Here is a 6,003-nt window from a genome sequence, read left to right on the forward strand (position 1 = left end):
TTGTGTCCCAAGAGACTGTCCACCCTTGTTGTTTATTTGCTTAACATTAACTTCTCCACTTGTATTCACTGAGCATCTACTGTGTACCATGCACAGATATTGGGGATAAGAACACAAAGCAGCAGTCCTCAACTGTCTCATACCTCTCATAAGTCCATTTAGAGGGCTAGACATATACTCCAGATCAATTATCAAGTAGAATATATGCAACTATTGACTGAAGTACCATTTCCATGGGGAAGAGCAAGAAAAGTTCATGGATCATAGACTAATTGCCATATGAATAGACCTTCAAGAATCAACAGTGTCTTGCCTATACTAACCACTGTTTCTTGTATTGCCTTGGTAGAGATGAAAGGGAGGGCATTTAAGAGTGAAGGAGTAACTTGAGTAAAGGCATATGAGGAAAGAATTTGGACCTCCTGTGGCTGGGCTCATGGGGCTTGGAGCAAGAATAGTATTAGAAGGAAGTTCAGAGCTAGATCACGGGGAACACAAATGTAAGGCTCAGATTTTCATTTGTAGATTTTGGTACTATAGATAGCTGGAAACTATCAGAGGTTAGATAGAAGTTTTTAAATTTCTCAAAGACTTGTTTTATTTATTTTTGTAGTGCTGGGGATTGAACACAGGGCTCCTGGCATGCCAGGCAAGCACTCTACCATTGAACTACATCCCCTGCCCCTCACACCTAATTTTTTTTTTTTTTTAAGACAGGGTCATGCTAATTGCCAGGGCTTGCCTTGAATTTGCCATCCTCATGCCTTAGCCTCCCAAGTAGCTGAAATTACAGGCATGTACCACTATGCCGAGCTCTCAAAGTAATTTTATGCCCATTTCTTATTTCCTTTGGGCTCCGCAGCATCCCTGTGAGGTGGATAAGGCAGATAAGAAAATTGAAGAACAGAAGCCTCCTTATGGCTTCCCAGGCTTTTGCATATGCATATGCAAATAGAAATAGAAGGAAACTCCATCCCTCCATCTTGCATTCTTGTTTCTCATTTCTTATTTTTCTTTTATGGTAAACCACTGGGACAGTTGATTTATTATGCTGACATTCTCTATAATTACTTGCCCTCCAACCTCTCCTTTATTCTCCCAGAACTGTTTTTGAGGCTCACCAGAGCCCACCTGCCTTAGTCTAGTGATGTTTTCCCATAAATCATCCTATATTATATATTAATTGAGCTCATACTATGTGTCAGGCATAATGCAAGGGCTGGGACACAAAGATACATGAGATACTATCTTTCTGCAAAAGTTTAATATACTGGAAGGGAAATTACTTTCTTATTTTTTTCTTTGTTCTTTTTAGTTATATAGGCCAGTAGAGTGTATTTTGACATATCATACATATATGGAGTATAACTTATTCTAATTAGGATCCCATTCTTGTGGTTGCACATGATGTGGTGTTTCATTGGTCATGTATTCATATATGAACATAGGAAAATTATGTCCTACTCATTCTACTGTCTTTCTTATTCCCATCCCCCTTTCCTTTATTCCCTTGTATCCATTCCACTGAACTTCTAAATTCTTCTCTTCCCATCTTATTGTGTGTTAGCATCCACATATCAAAGAGAACATTTGGCCTTTGTTTTTTTTTTGGGGGGGGGTGGCTTATTTCACTTAGCATGATAATCTCCAGATCCATCCATTTACGGACAAAAGTCATAAAAAGACTCTGTTTTATGGCTGAGTAATATTCCATTGTGTATATATGCCACATTTTCTTTATCCATTCATCTGTTGAAGGGCACCTAGGTTGGTTCCATAGCTTAGCTATTGTGAATTAACTGTTGTAAACATTGATGTGGCTGCATCACTGTAGTATGCTGATTTTATTGAGTATATACTGAGGAGTAGGATAACTGGATCAAATGGTGGTTCCATTCCAAGTTTTCTGAGGAATCATGGAAGGGAAATTTCTATACAGATAATTAGAATGCTCTGTGGTGAGTGTGAATCAAGGGTAATTGGGAACTATGGGGTGATTGAGAGGGGATACTTAGCATAGCTTGGGGATTCAGAGGACTTGAAAGATGAAGTGATACCTGAACTGAGTCTTGAAAGATAAACCCAGTGAGGAGATCATGGTGCACAGAGAAACTACAGGTAAGTAGTTTTTTTTATATTACTAATATAATGCACAAAATGGCAAAGGATGAGACCAGAAAGATAGACTGTGATCAAGTCAGTCTAAGGAGCTTGGACTTCATTTTGTAGGTGGCAAGGAGCCTTTGGAGGATTTCAACCTTGAGAGTCACTTGAGCAAATTTGCATTTTACACGGATCACTCCATCTGCAGTCTAATGGGCAGGAGGAGGGAGATTGACTGAAGGATTATTTGTTAGTACTTCATTGGTAAAGGATCCTCTGGGAAATGTCTGTCTGTCTGTCTATCTATCTATCTTAGCAGGATTGTTAGGGTTTGTCAAGCCCCAGACAAAATGTTAATGGACCCTGTCTATATAAGCAATTTGATTTAAAACTGTGTTACAAAATTCATGGACTCCTATAAGAACAGTGATTTATCAATGAAAATTGAGAATACTTGACAGAGGAGAGGTACTTCCATATTTGTTTATTGTCCAATAAGTGCATGTGAAGATCCCTTTACAATGTTCATGAACCCTGGCTCCCTGTGTGGGTTCAGGAACTCTCTCTTCACATTCATTGTCAAGCATGCTCTTGCTGGCTGGGTTCTGGCTACTATAAGAAAAAGCGAACAATGCTGTTTTTATTCACAGTGCCGTGGCTCTTCAGAACCTGCTCATTTTGTCTGTATAGCTCTTCTTGTCCCTCCATTTCCTCTTGTCATCTATTTAGTGCTTATTTCATTGAGACTCATGATGTTTCATCATCCTTCATTCTGCCCATGGATACTGGCTTTCAGTGACTCTAAGTTTGTTACCATGCCTCATCAATGATGACACTAAATGGCAAGATTTGTTTAGAGTATGAAGGAAACCATGAATAACAACTCATTGTAAGTGTACCTGTGTTGTTGTATACTGTAGATGTACAGCAATGTATCATCCAAATATGTCTTCTCTTGAATTCTTTAGGCCTAAGGACTGTATTCCTAGAATGTGATCTTTTCCACTGTTGACTGCACTCCTGACACTGAATCCAGTTGTCAGTGGGAGTGGAGATGGGCTAGAGTCCATGGGTGGAGCTAAAGAATGTCTGACCCACACCTAACACAGCTTGAGATTAACCCAGTAGCTTGTGAGGTCACGACATTGACCAGAGAAAAGAGTCAACATTGATTGGAAAAGCTGCTGGCATTACAAATTTCCAATCTCAAATGGGAAAAAAAAAGACATGGCATTCCCTGGAAGACTGCCTGACACACGGTTGCAAAGCCCGAAGAGAGGGTGGGGTGGAGGTCGGGGCTCTTCACAGGATAAAGGACGCTGCCACTCTCACTATTCTGGCATGCTGTAGACCAGAGGCAGCACTGTGGTCATAACCCAGATTGGTGAGAACCATGGCATTGACCCAGGCAGATGATTCAACCCCAAGGGTCGATGGCAGACTGGTAGCAACCCATTCCTGAACTCCTGTATCCAAGGTGAATGGGAATCATCCATATTTAACAAGTCAGTACCATTTAATGGCTAATATTGTGCAATGCCACAGAAGAAGCATGGTGCTGTCCAGCACAAGCAATCTGCTTGTCAGCTTGCCCTGGACAACCTGATAGGCATGAACCCTGAAGCTCTTCAAGGCATCTGGTCAACCCCATAGATGCTGTGGCAGGTCAAAGAGTACCTTGAAGAGAAACAGACCAGGATTATCCCAGCCACTGAAGGACTTGGAAAATTTTCAACATTAGCACTCCAAAGTATGAGGTCCCCCAAGGAGTGGGGCTAGGATGTGGGCCAGTGACCTTGCCTATCTAGGTCTCAGGAAAAATAGTGTTATAAAATATGGTTTCATATTCTTTTCTACTGCTCCCACTGAGAGACAGAGTTCAGTTCCATTCCCTTGAAATCTGAGCTGGATTTGAGACCTGCTTGACCAATACAGAAAACAGAGTGATCCTGTTTTCTCCTGAGCCATTGCCCTTAGTGACTGTCCCGCCTGTTCCAGTGCACATGCACCACCTTGCATAATTGGTGCCCGCTCTGAATTACTTCTTGCTTCCCCTACTAAACCATAAAGCTGGTTGAGAAGCCCTCATTGTTCCTCAGGTCTCCCTCCACTTCCCATGAATCCTCTTCAGTGTTGCCCAGTGCTAAAACACAATTTGATGTCTCATACATGGTAAGCCTTCCCATAGCTCCCTAGTGCCTCCAGAGTACAGTGAGACCTCCTTATCTCAGCAGACTGGCCTCATCCCTGGTCATCCTCCCCTCCCACCCATGCTAACTAGAGCAGCTGCATATCTACTCACCAGGGCCTTCTTCTAGCTTTTGCATATACTGTTCCCTGTGCTTTGCACACCCTTCCCTGTGCCTCAGGCCTAACCAATTCCCATTGGTTCTTCAAGTCTTAGCTCTTCCAGTCTGGATTCCCCTCCTTGGGGAGTGCCTTCGACACCCATTCTGAGTAGAACTTTCCCCTCCCCGTCTCCCTTTGCCCCTGCCACTCATTACAGGCCTCCCAACTCTGTCTTTCATTCTACACAGCTCAGGACCTGGTGTGTTTTTAAATATCTGTTGCCCTGAAGTGGATTCTATGTGACACGCTTGGAAGGAGAGGAGGTCCAAGGGAGGCAGAGGTGGCATGAAGTGGGCAGTTGCAGAGGAGGGTAGTCTCCTGGTCAAAGGTTGACCCAGTTTACCCCTGAGAGACTGACAGAAATGTGTCTCTGGGCTCTTAAGAATGAATTCCTTCTCCTGGGTACTCTCTGTGCTTGGCATTCTGGGAACCCAGAATTATTTGGAAGTTTTAGGTGATTTAAAAACTGCCCCCAGTAGTGGAGTCAATCTGGCTTGACGAATCATCACTTGAAATGGGTGCAGAATGTTTAACGAAACGCCTCCTCTTTGGATACTTTCACAGTAAGCTTCTGTGCTCGCAGCCACCTAGCGAGAGGCAGGACCAGCATCTCCATGCTGGTTGCCTAGACAGGACGGCTCAGCTTCAGAGAAATAAACTTGTTTGCCTGGACTGACCAAGCTGGTTAGTGGTAGAAGGAGACAAGCACCAGGCTGCAGCATCATCCTACCCTCCAGGTAGCTGTTCTATCATCCTGTCTTTTAGACCCTGAAAGGGCCTTGTCACAGATAAATAGGACACCTCTGGATCGCTTCTGCTTTGGACAGCCACAACAGCCTTGGTCACCGCCCACCAAAGCCTGAGAAACATTGCTGCCACCTCAGGGTTTGGTCTCCCTCCCTTAGATTAAAGCTGAGCCGACAGAAAGGATGATAGTTTTGAAAGCGGAGATTGCAATGAGCTGGGAAACAGAATCTTGTGGCCCCTTCCAGGACCCACCAGGTGGAGGGGATGTTGCCCCAGGTGCTGCCGAGGTGGGAAAGGGTCTCCAAGAAAGCTGCCCTCTGTGAAGAGTCCATCAGCAAATTGTCTCATGTAGCTGTAACAGCCGGGAGCAAGGCAGGGGAGGAGGGTTTAGTTGTCTAAGGAAAGCCAGTGTATTGTAAACAGCATAAAAGGGGCTGGAAAGCCCCACTTATCACTGACTAGCGTGTCCCCAGGTCATTGGGGAAGCTGGACCCCTACCAGCAGCCCTGAGCAAGGGAAGAGAATTCCCAATTAACCCCATCACCTGTGAGCAGGGCCAGGGCAAAGGTCTGGCTTTTTCTCTTGCTAAACGATTCCCATGTCATTAGGCATTTGAGGGGCTCAATAGTTTCTAGAGCACTCTCCCCAGATGGGACAAATGCTTTCAGAGCCCTTGCTCTTTGGAGCCACACATGTGAAGTTCTTGGAAAAAGAGGAAGTCTGAGGAGGCAGAGGTGGTGTGAGGCTGGAGGCTGATGAAGGGGACGAGTGGTCCCCTGGTCAACGTGTTGGCTTAGTTCAGAC

This window comes from Marmota flaviventris, chromosome 17, assembly GCF_047511675.1.
Source record: "Marmota flaviventris isolate mMarFla1 chromosome 17, mMarFla1.hap1, whole genome shotgun sequence".
NCBI lineage: Eukaryota > Metazoa > Chordata > Mammalia > Rodentia > Sciuridae > Marmota > Marmota flaviventris.